Source organism: Suricata suricatta, chromosome 6 (assembly GCF_006229205.1).
Source record: "Suricata suricatta isolate VVHF042 chromosome 6, meerkat_22Aug2017_6uvM2_HiC, whole genome shotgun sequence".
Classification (NCBI taxonomy): Eukaryota; Metazoa; Chordata; class Mammalia; order Carnivora; family Herpestidae; genus Suricata; species Suricata suricatta.
This window is the reverse complement of record NC_043705.1, coordinates 12852275-12865735: the sequence shown is the minus strand read 5'-3', so window position 1 is coordinate 12865735 and position 13461 is coordinate 12852275. Positions and strand designations below refer to the sequence as shown.

Sequence of the window (13461 nt, the reverse complement as noted above, 5' to 3'; positions counted from 1 at the left end):
GGCACTTACCATGTGTTCTCTCAGGCAATCCTCACACTAACTCTGCGAGACTAGTGGGCATAAAAACGTCTTGCCTGCCTTGAACATACGGGCTTGTCCCCAAGAATTACACTGCCTTCCAACCCGGCTGAAAGTCCTGTGAAGGAAACTCTCTGTTTTCCGTATTCACACCAGCTCTTCTGACACCAGATGTGTGGGTTTTCCCCACCAAGTACTTTCGGCACTAACTACCCAGAGTTAGCACGGCAAGGGCTCAATTCCTCAAGACTGGCCCCACTTCAGATGCTCACAAGTTCTGGGCTGTCACCATGGGGTAAGGCAGGTGGGAAAGGGTAGAGAGCTTCCCCACCCTGCCTGGGCACACCACCCTCCGGCACCTGGGTGTGCCCACCAACCTGGGAGCTGCCAGAACTCCATGGTTCACGGGTTTGGTGGAGGCGTTATTGGCTGTGGGTGATTGAACCCAATCCCCAGCTCCTCTTTCTCCCTAGGAGCCTGGGGCAGGGGGTGGCGGCGGGGGCAGTGCCGAAAGTTCCAACCTTCTGATCACCCGGTTGGTTCCTCAGGCAGCCTGCTCCCCCTCATCCTGATGCCAGCGAGGGCCCTCCAAGAGTCACCTCATTAGCATAAACTCAGGTACCCTGGCAAGGGGCTAATAACAAATAACAAGCTTCCGTCACCCCTGTCACTTCGAAATTACAGGGTTTAGGAAGTCTGTGTCGGGAACTGGGGGGAAGAGACCAGTAGATATTTATTATTATGTCACACTGGGCTCGTTAACTCCGGCCTCACCCTTATCCTGGTGTGAAGGGTCTCTCTGTCACTCACACCTGGTGCTGCATAAGCCAGTAGGAGGAAGTCTAGAATTTTCTCTCATTTTTGCCAGTTAACTTCAGTTTGTTCATTTCCACCTTCGTGTTCGACGGTATCCCGACTTTGGGTAAAGGGATGGTTTGGTTAATTTCTTGGAAAGCCTGAGAAATGCAGAAATTCCTAAATTGAAACGTATTCTATCATTGCAAAAAAAAAAAAGTATTTTATGAGATAACTTGGAGGAGCTGAGGAAGAGCAGTTGGGTCATGTCTATTTTCGCTGTGGCTCCCAGCAAGCGTTTATTGGGTGCATGCTTGTCCCAGGACATGGCAGACAGCCTGGGGTCCAGGGAGAAGGGGGGGATGTCTGCCCCTCTAATCTGAGCTCTGCCTCCCAGCGTGATCAGGGAGATGAGATGCTATTTGAGCGTGCATTGCCCTGACAGTTAATATGCTGTAAGGCACTGTGTCCTCAGTTAGGGCAGCACACACGTGGGAAGGAATGCCAGGGGCTGATGGGAGTCTTGCTTCTTTGGTGGTCTTGGGAAGGAGGGAGATGGAGAAATCATGAATAAGTGAGAAAGGATGACCTTCCAGAAGAATGCTGTCCACCGGAACCTTGTGCAGTGCTGGGGATACTCAAAATTCTGCCCTGTCCAATGTGGCGCCCCCTAGCCAGCCCCTGAGCTCTTAAAGTGTGGCGGACATGATGCGAGAACAGAATCTCTGCCTTATTTTATCTTCAATGGAAGTTTAAAATTTTAACTTAAAAAGTTTTTTTTCCAAGTTTCTTTATTTGAGAGAGACAGAGAGAGCATGAGCAGGAGAGGGGCAGAGAGAGAGGGAGACACACTCCCAAGCAGGCTCCACACCGTCAGCGCCGTGGGTCTCCCAGCCATGAAACCATGAGATCATGACCTGAACCGAAATCAAGAGCTGGACACTTAACTGACTGAGCCTCCCAGACGCCCCTAAAATTGTCTTTAATTGCAGTAAAATACATATAAAATTTACCACCTTCATCATTTTAAAAGTGTGCAGTTCATGGGGGCATCTGGGTGGCTCAGTCGGTTAAGCATCTGACTTCGGCTCAGGTCACGATCTCACAGTTCGTGGGTTGGAGCCCTGTGTCAGGCTCTGTGCTGACAGCTGGGAGCCTGGAGCCTGCTTCGGATTCTGTGTCTCCCTCTCTCTCTGCCCCTCCCTCAGTCACACTCCCTCTCTTGACCTCTCTCAAAAATAAATAAACATTAAAAAAATAAATACAGCGTGCAGTTCAGGGATGTTAACTCAGCTCACACAGTCATGTGGGCATCCCCCAGCACTCTCTCATCTTGCAGAACTGAAATGGTCCCCATTAAATGCCAGCTCCCCACTCCCCCCTCCCCCAGCCCCTGGAAACCGCCCTCCTACTCTCTGTCCCTGGGCTTCTGATGACTCTAGGGACCACCTATAAGGGGAGCCATGTGCTACTTACCTTTCCGTGACTGGCTTATTTCACTTAGCACAACGCCTGCCAGGTCCGTCCGTGCTGAGGCATGTGCCAGAACGTCCTCCTCAAGGCTGAGTAAGATCCCCTCGTGTGCGTCCTTTGCCGTGTGTCTATTTGCTCATCTGTCCATGAGCACTGGAGTTGCTTCCGCTTCCTGGTGATTGTGAATAACGCTGCTGTGCACATGGGTGTGCAAATATCTCTTCATGTCCCTGCTCCTCAGTATTTTGGGGTATATACCTGCAGTGGAATTTCAGGATTATATGGCAGTTCTATTTTTTAATGTTTATTTTATTTTTTATTTATTTTTTAATTTTTTAATGTTTTATTTATTTTTGAGAGAGAGAGAGACGGCATGAGCAGGGGAGGATCAGAGAGAGGAGGAGACGCAGAATCCGAAGACAGGCTCCGGGCTCTGAGCTGTCAGCACAGAGCCTGATGAGGGGCTTGAACCCATGAACCATGAGATCATGACCTGAGCCAAAGCTGGATGCTCAACCGATTGAGCCACCCAGGCACCCCTATTTATTTTATTTTTGAGAGACAGAGAGAGAGAGAGAGAGAGAGAGAGAGAAAGAGAGAGCGAGCTCACGTGAGTAGGTGGGGGAGGGGCAGAGAGAGAGACACAGAATCCCAAGCAGGCTCTACGTAGACCCTGAAGTGTGGCTTGAACTCACGAATGTCAAGATCATGATCTGAACCGAAGTTGGATGCTTAGTTGACTGAACCACCCTATGGTAGCTCTGTTTTTTATTTTTTGAGGACCCTCCACACTGTTTTCCGCAGCAGTGCACCATTTGACATTCCTTCCCAGCAGTGCCCAAGGTTTCCAATCTCTCCACATCCTCACCAACTCTTGTTATTTTTGAGAGTAGCTGTCTGGTGGTAATTTAATTCATTCGTAATTAATGGACATTTGGATTTAGGTCACCACTGTGGCTAGGGGCTGCCATATTGGACAGTGGCCCTGAGGCCCGAGGGTCTGGCTGTCCTGGGGCTGGAGCTGGAGCCCCGACTGGCCCTAGAAGGCCTGGCTGGGGCGGATCTCCCTCTCCCTGTAAGTACACAGCTGGTTACGGGGCTTCCCAGCCCTGGAGCCAAAGCAGCAACGTGGAGGACAGATGTGGCGGCAGCTGGCCCGGACTGTGCTCCAAGTGAGGCATTCGGTCAGCTGTGAGGACAGCCGGGGCCAGAGCGGAAACACTTCCAGTGTCCGAGGCATGGGGGCCAGCCCTAGATGGACACAGCCTGTCCTCTGAGGAATACCAGGGGTTCTGGGGGGATTCTGAAGGCAGGGGCCCAGAGAACGTGGGCTCTGGGGAGGGGCAGGGGCCCAGGTGGACGGGAGGCAGGTGTGGCTGGACCCTGGCCATTCTAAGCAGAGTTGTTTTCCCTCATCATTCAGGGTGATTCTTCCTGCATAGCTCCCTTTGGGGTCCCTTTGTGTCAGAGTCTGGGCTGGGATGTGACATAGACATTTCAGGTTCCTCAGATATCCATGTGCTCTCTTCCTCCCTCCCATTTACCAGCCTCCCTTGTACCTAAATTGTGACTGTGTGGCTAGTTTTATCTAATGGCCTATGTGGAAGGAAGTGATGTGTGTCACCTCTTGGGCAAGACAGTTAAGAGCCAGTGTGTCCCTTCCCTCTGTGTCTTTCCCTAACACAGTGACCTTGGAAGCCATATGTCTCACTAAGTGCAAGTACAGAAGAGGGCAGGATCCCCCAACCCCCGCTGGACTGTGATGTGTATAAGGAAACACATGCCAGCTTTATTGTGTTCACTGCTGATGTGGTGGAGACTTTGTTATGCAGCAGCACTCACCCTGTGCTGACTAATACAGCTGGCACTTGACCGTTCCATCAACAAATATTCATGGGGCATATCCTGTATGTCAGGCAAGGGGTACAGCCATGAGCACAGCAGGACACAGCCATAGCTTGCATTCTGGTGGGGGGCACAGAGAATGTTCAGGTGAAAATCAAAAGAGATAATTTCAGATAAGGACAATGAAGGAAATAAAATAGCAAAGTGGGGAAAGGAGAAGGTCTGGGAAGTGTGGACCACGTTAAACAGGCAGTCAGGAAGGACATGCACAGAAAGTAACATTGCACCTAAGACTTGAATGATAGTGGATGACTGGAAAGAGGCAGGATGGGGTGTTCAGAGGGAAGGGGTGGTGTAAGGGCCCTGAGGCATGAATGAGGTCAGCACACTTGGAAGTGTGAGACAGGGCTGGTGTGTGGGGAATGAGGGGCCCAGGAAGCAAGGGGAGCTGCAGGTGAGCAAGGCCGGTCGCTGGGTGTTGAGAGGGACTTGGATGTGACCCGAAGGGCAGTGGGAAATCTCCAGAGGTGCCACTTCCTTCTGGCATTTATGGGCAAGATATTGTGTTCCTTTTTTCATAGGGAAATGGGAATGAATCAATCCATCTTGCTCTCTAGCCAAGACTGTCTGGAGGGTAAGAAGGGTTGCAAATATTTGCTGAACTTCCCAAGAGTCACCTGGGTGCAGAAAATGTCCCACAGCATTCAGAACCCCCACCCCCACCAACCTACCCCCGCACCTCCTGCCAGGTCCAGTTTCCTTCTTCTCCTCCACAAATCTAGAAACTAACATTCTTTGTTTATTGAAAGATACTGTATTTGTGGATTCCTGGGTGGCTCCATTGGTTGGGCATCTGATTTCGGTTCAGGTCATGATCTCACTGTTCATGGGTTCGAGCCCCATGTCAGGCTCTACACTGACAGTGTGGGGCCTCGAGCCTGCTTCAGATCCTGTGTCTCCCTCTCTCTCTCTGCCCCTCCCCTGCTTGTGCTCTCTCTCAAAAATATATAAATTTTAAAAAAGATACTGTATTTAACAGAGTCAATATAATTATTTATGATAAAAAATGAGAATATAAATCTGTCAGGTATGTGAATGTTCCTACCTACTGATTTTTGTCTATTACCTCTTTTTCATGGTGACATCACATTGCATCACATAGCATGCCTTTTATGTAGCCAATTATTGATATGACAGAGTCACATAACAAAATTTATTTCCGTATTAGAGGTCAGATCGGCCACTGGCTGTAATGAATATCCTTATAGCTAAATCTGTCATTCGCCCATCACTGTGTCCTTAAGAGTATAGTGCCTGGTCAACAGGTGTCGGCATTTTAAAGCTTTCTGTGCCAGAATGTTCTCTCTGAGGGTTTTACCTATTCATGCCCCATTGAGCAAATGCCTGTCTCCCTTCTTCCTCCTACCACTGAGTCCTTTTTAGCTATTTGAAAGCTATAGGTGGGATATACTTTTTGTCTTGAAGTTGTATATATTTGATGGTAATGAAGTTGCATCTATAAAAATATATACAGAGAGACTATTGAATACTGAAAATGAACCGAGGGTTGAGGGGGAGGGGGAGGGGGGAAGTGGTGCTGTGATGGAGGAGGGCACTTGTGGGGAAGAGTACTGGGTGTTGTGTGGAAACCAATTTGACAATAAACTATTTAAAAAAAAATATATATATATATATACTTTAAAACAGCAATCATCTTACATGTTTAGAATTGGCCTATTTATGTCCTTTATTGGGATATTAGTTTCTTTTCTTCACACTTATACTTGAATAGGTTCACTTTTTGTCTTTCATGTGAGTGGGAAATATTCTCTGTAGTTTTGGGTTTTGCCCTTTGGTTTTTTTGGGGGGGGGTGGTTTGTGATGGTTTACATTTTTGTGTGTCGTTGTGTCCTGAGACCTTTCTCTCCTTGGATTTTCCCCTGGGTGCTGAGTTGGGCACTTTATACCCTCCCCCAGGAGTTAATCTTCTAGAGCTTTGCCCTGGTCACCCTTGCAGACTCCCATGGTTTCTTGTCAGCAGATCATTTCCCAAACCCGTGGCCCTGCACTGACCACATGGCCATTCTCGCTGAGTTCAGCCACATCAAAGACCCAGAATGAAGATGTGGCTCTCTTCTTTGGAGATCAGGAAAAAGTGCCTTGAAAGGTACATATAAAGGCTTTTCCTTTTTCCTGTGGTCTCTGTCTCTCAACTTGTCAAAATTTAAAAATCATCTACTGATGGTCCCTCTAAGCAATGAAAAATTAGAATTTTAAAGTATAATCATGAATTTGCCAATTACCTTTATATTGTGCAAAACTTATTTTATTTTATATTATCATTGTTTTTTAAATGTTTATTTATTTATTTTGCCAGAGAGAAAGCATGCATGCATGGGCACGTGCCTTTGCAGGGAAGGGGCAGAGAGATGGAGAATCCCAAGCAGATTCTGTGCTATCAGCATGGAGCCTGATTCAGGGCTCAATCCCACGAGCTGTGAGATCGAGACCTGAGCTAAAATCAAAAGTTGGACGCTTAACTGACTGAGCTACCCAGGCGCCCTGTACAAAGCTTATTTTAAATTTAGATATTACAGCATTTAACTTGGATGCGAATCACCAAAATTAAACAGATTTGTATTTCATGGCTCACGGCGGAGGGTGCCAGAAGTTCAGACAAAACACAGGCCAGACTCAGAAAGGCTGGAAGGAGGAAGAAAGGAGCCCCCGGGAACGGAGCCAGCAGAGGGAATGCTCTCGTAGATTCTCACAGGCGCCCCAGGTCCCAGCCAGCAACACGAGATATGCCCTCGGGGCCTGACAGCCGCTTTGTCCCCAAATTGCTGGCCCTGAAAGAACACTTCATGCTGGTGCCCTCGCACCGGGTGGGGTCTGGGGACTCTGAGCCTGGCATCTCCCCTTCCCTCAGGCCCACCGCCCCAACCCAGGGCGGGCGATCAAGGATCTTTACACCTTAGCCTCTGGATGGGGGCGCCCGAGAGGCTCGCCCCCCATGGAGGCCCGTGTGGGGCTGCCTGTCCTGGGAGGGACCGCCACTCCCATGTCCTGGGCACCCACCTCGCACCTGCATGCAGGCCCCTGCCCAGGGCAGAGGGTGGCAGTGATCACAGCGTGGGGAGTGGGAGGCCAAGACCTTGTCCTGTGGAGGCAGGACCGCTCGTGAGTCAAAGCCTCACTATCCCGTTTGATTTTACTTACAAAACACACATTCAAAGGTGAAATGGTGGAGAATGTCAGGACAGCAGAGCATTAAACCCGAAGTGTGGGGCCCTTCTGGGTACGGGCACTCCATGCGGGCCCATGAACTCAGCAACAGGAGCCCCGCACGGAGCCCCTGCAGCCCAGCCCGACCACCTCCAGACACCTGATGCGGCCTGTGCTTCCTGCCTCGGGCCCCATTCTCCGTGGCCCTTCTCCATCCTCTGCTTGTCTGGAGGCTCTCAGCTTTCTGTCCAGATGAAGAAGGCTGTGCCGAAGAGGGTGCTGGGGCCAGATCGCGGGCGGCGGCCTCATCCTCTGGGGCCCTCACACTGGTTTTTGGCTCTCAAATTCCAGAACCTCAAAGGTTGCTAGCACACCAGGATGAGGCCTCGGCCCTTGGGCCCAGGCGCCCTTGGCCTAGTCAGAGAGGCTGCAAAGACCCTCTGAGAGCTTCTATCCACCGCTTGTGGGAGGAAGGGTCTCCTGCCCAGCTCTGGGAGGGCTGCGAGGGCAGAGCCGTGAGCCGTGAGCAGAGCTGTGGGCTGGCCAGCCAGGCCAGCTGCTCCAGGCCCCCCATGCCCACACCGCCGCCGGGCCCCACCTGGGCTCCCTGGTTAGATGTGGCTCCCTCCCTGCCACACCCCATCCCCGCTGCTCCAGGCTTCAATGCTGACTCACGCTGCGGCCTCCACTGGATGCAGCCTTGGGAACCAGGAGCTTGCCTCCGCCCAGGACTCCCCAGCCCCACGGGCTCTCCCAGTGCACTGGAAACCGCTGTCCTATCTCACCCTTTCTCCTTAGAAAAGTGCTCCCCCCTGTGTCTGGTGCTCCCGTGCTGGGCTGCAGTCAGCACACCTGAACACGCCTGCTGGGTAGGTTGGGGAATCACCCCATTTTCACAGAGCGGCTCTGCCTCCAAACCTGGTGTGTGACCGCGAGTGTCCGGGTGCAGCCCTCACGTTCATGGGAGGTCCAGTTCCCTCGCCAGGCACACATGGTGGCTTTTCTCCTGGCTCCGGTGAGTTGGGGGCCAGGGACGAATACCTTTGGGGGAGACTAGAGCCATGATTCAGTGAAGCATTCAACTTCAGCTCAGGTCATGATCTCACGGTTCATGAGTTCGAGACCCGCATTGGACTCTGTGGTGACAGCTCAGAGCCTGGAGCCTGCCTGCTCCAGATTCTGTGTCTCCCTCTCTCTGCCCCTCCCCTTCCTCTCTCTGCCTCTTTCAAAATAAATAAACTTAAAAAAGAAAAGTAGAGTAAAATTTGTGACAAGACTTCAAGAAATCTACAACTTGGGGTCAACACCCAGTAAGCCTTCTCGTGTGGGTCATCGCCTTTAACCAAAGCACCAAACAATCCTGCTTTTCCCTGAGACGCCTTGATGTGTTGCTTGGGATCTAGTATCCACAAAGACCTGCAATTTCCTACCTGAGCGACTGGTCTGATTGTAGTCCTTGTGGGTGTGAGGCCAACCGTTGCAGTGGGTGACGGCCTGCCCCAGACGGTGGCCCACGGCCCTCTCTTTACCTTGGGCATGTCTGCTGTGGAAGTGTCACTCTCTTTGGATGGCCAACATTTTAAAACATCAGTTTTATGTTAAACTAACCTTGGGCTTCTAACTTCTACTGAGTTAAGGCAAAATTTCCAGCATTTTTTCCAGATAAGCAGAGATGCTAAAGTAAGGCTGCCAGAAATACAACCCAAGGGCCAAATACGGCCCGCCATCCATTTTATTTTTCTAAATAAAGTTTCAGGATGTAGCCAGACCTGTTCATTTGCGATTTGTCTGTGGCTGTTTTTGTGCGGTAATAGCAGAGTCGAGTAGCTCGGACAGAGATACGTGGCCAAAAACAGTCACTCCCTGGCACTCATGAAATATTTGGTATCAGGCACTAGAGAAATCTCTTGCGTGCTTTGTGCTCCCCTTGAGTTGTGGCCCCAGCACTCTGGAGTGGACATTCACATCCCACTGCAGCTGTCCTCTGGCTCTTCTTACATGTTCTTATATGCGGAGCACTTGGTAGAGAACAGGACCAACTGTGGGTCCGCAGCAGCTCCATCCGAGTCCTTTGACCTACCTGGTGGAGCTCCTGCCTTGCCCCCTGCCCCACTGCAGCTTCATCATCTTTGAACCCTGCACACACTCTGAGAACCCATAAAGGGCTGGCACGGTCCCTAGGACACAAGGTTCCCCTCACCCTTCGCAGATCTCCAGTCCTCTGCAGCTGGAGCAGCCCTTTCCTGCAGGCCATCGTCAGGGGCTTTGCCCTTGAGCGGAGCTCCACCCCTCTCCCTGCTCAGACCTCAGTCCACCCCCACCCTTGCCTTCGCCTCGCCAGCTCCGTGGACCTGTGAGGTCACTCTGAGGACCCTTTTTCCAGCAGTTAAGTGAGCTGATCTTAATAGCCATGTTACAACAGCAGAGTAGGAAGAGCAGATTTCTGGGCAGACAGCGCTGTCTCTCCCAGCTGTGTTAACTGCTTATGTTCCGGAAGAATTCCTGAGCCCCTAGAGTATCTCTTCTGCTGAGGGCAGACACACTCCTTAAGCCTACTGAGAATGTGAGCTCCAAAGAAACTTCCATGCTTTCCGAACAGAGGCCATACCCTTTGACCTCCACACCTCCCGCTCCCCAGCACGGGCACAATCCCCTGTACAATATGTTCTTAAACAACTTTTGTTGAATGAATGATCCCTCTCTGTGCCAGGATTCTGATATTTTTCCTTTTTTCTTTTCTAATTTAATCCAGAAATTGGCCTGGGTTTACCAAAGCCTTGCCAGGGTTTGCAAACAAAGGCATACAAGCTCCATTTCTCACCAACTTCCAAGAACGTTGGGGCCGTGTGGCAATGGTGGGGAAGGCAGTGGCAGGGACAGGAATGTTTTCTGCTGACTCCCTGGGGCAGGGGTGGGGGAGGGTGTCCCCTCGTGACGAAGCCACGGAGCCTGCCCCAAGTCCCCATTCACGTGTCCCTGGCTCTGGCTCCTGGGAAAGAGAAAAACATCTTTGAAACCAGACACTGGAACCTGGTTCCCTAAGTTGGAGGCACGTAGGCAGAGCTCCCAGGACGGGGGACACGGTTGGGCTTGGCCGTGGCACAGGGTGGGAGAACGGGGAACAAGAGCCCCCACGGTCTCTTGGCAGCTCCCCAGGCCCCGGGGTCTGCTGGTGCCCTGGGCTGCAGCAGGGCATTCTGGGTACCCTTCTGCTTCCTCATGTATGTCCCACTGGCCTGAGAGCAGGACCCCATGCACTGCCAGGAGGTAGAGTTATCGGGGTCAGCGATGGGCGTGAGGCTGATAGAATGCTCCAGAGAAAGTACATCTCATAGCCAATGGAAGCCAGGCGGGGAGGCATAGGCCCAGGTGAAGCTGGCTGTGGGCCCAAGGGCGTGGTGGGGATGGGGCGTCAGGAGAGGCCACGCTCCCCCCTTCCCCGGAGATCCCCTCCTGGGTCCCACTCACTTGTGGTCTTGGAGGAATGAGCAGACCCGCTGTTGCCAGTTCTGGGTTGTTTTTTTTTTTTTCCATGAGAAGCTGGAAATCCAACTTTTATGGGAAATCTAATTATTTTTCAATGTCAGCAACAAATTGAAATTAAGACCTCACACTGCACAAGTGAATCAGAACAGGACCGCAGGACACAAGTCTGGCCGGTCAGCTGGTGGACGGTTCCTTCCGGCTGGAAAGAAAGGAGGCACGGCCTGCCCTGCTGTGTCCTGTGATGGGGGATAATTAGGGCCACCTCCCAGTGCTGTCTTGAGCGTGACTTGAGTTAAACACCGGGAAAGTGCTTTCAGCGGAGGGCGGGGCTCGAAGAGGGCATCTGCAAACGCAAGCTATTCCTGGCTGTGTGTTGATTCAGTGGGTGCTCTCTGAACCCCTGGTCTAAATTGGGCCGCATTCTGAGCACTGAGGTATAGGGCTGAGCAGTCGTGTCCCTGTGCTCAAGGAAGTTGGATCATGGGAGGGGTGGGAGCAAGGAAGGGAAGAGTAATTGTATCCTGGTTAGTGTACATGCTGATTGTGCAAATTTAGGGCATTCTGGGTCACAGGGAAGAGTGCCTCAGCTGAAAGCCACTTGAGCTGCCCCTAATGCAGAGGCTGGGGTTAACGAGGAGAGGAGCCTGGCGTTTGTATGCTGGTGTTGCTGCAGGTGGTAGAACAGCATGTGTAAAGGCCCAGTGGCATCACCACATCACAGCATGAGGTTGGGCCCTACGGAGAGGGGATGTAGGGTGCTGGAGTGAGGGAATTAAAATTTTTTTAATGTTTGTTTATTTTTGAGAGAGAGAGAGACAGAGTGAGAAGTGGGCGGGGCAGAGAGAAGAGGGATACATGGAATCTGAAGCAGGCTCCAGACTCTGGGCTCGAACTACAAACCATGAGATCATGACCTGAGTCAAAGTCAGACGCTTAACCGGCTGAGCCACCCCGGTGCCCCAAGGTTGGCAAAGCCTTTTGTGTCAGGCTAAGTAAGAGGCCTGGGTCCCCTGCCATACCATGAGAGGGGAGTGATGAGGTTGATTTGGTGTCTAAAAAGAGAAACTTCTCTCTTTAAGAGTTTGGGGCTTAGGCCTTCTGTTACTGGAACTGCCTCCACCCCACCATGCCGCGTGAGGAGTCACTCACCTGTTGTCTCTACATTGTGCCCAGTGGTCCGTGAGTTCACTCTCCTGGGTGAGGTCACCGAGGCTCAGAGAGGTGGGCTGGTGTGGGAGGACTTGGCAGGTGGGAAGACGGGCCCTCGGTGGGGCCTGGCCCAGGGGCCTGGCCCCTCCCCTCTCTTCTGGCCCGAAGCGCGAGTTCCCCCCAATTCCTTGAGGAAGAGATTTCCACTCTGGCTCTCTCTGGTCTCCCAACAGCATTTGACACCACTTGCCCACGCCACAGCCTGTTTTCCATCTCCTTCCCCTCTCTTGGAGTTTTGCCCCAGATCTTCCTTCTACTGTGTCTCCCTGTCCTAAGATTTGCTAGCTCACTCACGCACTCACCCACTCAGTGCGTGTTTACAGAGCACCTGGCCTGTGCCAGACACACGTAGGTGCTGGAATGTGGTGGTGAGGACTCTTGGGGAGGGGGAGTGTCCTGCCTGCACGGAGCTCACATTCCAGTGGGGGCGGGACGGACAATAGGACACCAGCCCCCCCCCCCCCGCCCCCGCCCATCCCCCGCCCCCAGCCATGATGATGTAGGAGGAGAAAGTTCAGGGAGGGGGGGTTTAGGGGTTTACCGGGGTCTGGCCTTACCTCCACCTCTTCCTCCCTGAGGAGTGTGGCACCCTGCCCCCACCCCAGGGTTCTCCCCGCCCTCCCTCGTCTCTGCAGAAGGCCGCCTGACAGCTGCTGTGGGAGTCTGGCAGCAGCTTGCCCTTGGCCTCCCTGGGGAGAGCGGATGGTTGTCAAAGCTGGAGTCAGTGTCACCGTGCAAGGAGGGCCAGGCATCGTCACTCCTTGGTGACAGCTTGCAGCAGCTGCAGAGTTTGTCCCTGCAGACTCCAGTAAGGAGGTGGCAGCTGGGTCAGGAAAGCCGAGAGTGTGGCACCGCATGGGGCTCCTGGTCTGGGCCGCCACTCCGCCTGCCCGCTCTGTGCCAGGGTACAGTCATGGGGTCCTGAGGGACCCTGCTCCCCTGCCGCAGGGGTGCTTGACCTGTGTCTCAGAGGGGTTAGGAGTTCATTCGAGGGTGTCACACACTTAATGTCAAATTCAGAGGTTCTGCTTACCTGATTTGCATGTTCCACACCCAGCAAAGGGTCCAGCATGTAGTAGGTGTTCAGTAAATGTCTTTTGAATAAATGAGTGAGCGAATTCTCATAGTGACTATGGTCCTATATACTCCCTTAAGGTTTTTTTTAAATGTTTATTTATTTTTGAGAGAGAGAGAGAGAGAGAGAGAGAGAGAGCGTGCACTAGCAGGGGAGGGGCAGAGAGGGACACGCAGAATCCGAAGCAGGCTTCAGGCTCTGAGCTGTCAGCACAGACCCAGTGCAGGACTCGAACTCACGAACATCCAGATCATGACCTGAGCTGAAGTCAGATAATTAACCGACTAAGCCACCTAGGCGCCCCCAGACTCCCTTAAGAAACATAGACTCAGGGC

At 52.2% G+C, this 13461-nt stretch overlaps 1 protein-coding gene across 1 annotated transcript in view; it reads left to right on the top strand.

The window, feature by feature from the left end:
• Positions 1-13461, top strand: part of ADAMTS2 (ADAM metallopeptidase with thrombospondin type 1 motif 2) — a 229405-nt gene that overhangs the window by 136105 nt on the left and 79839 nt on the right. The gene's annotated exons all lie outside the window — the stretch shown is intronic.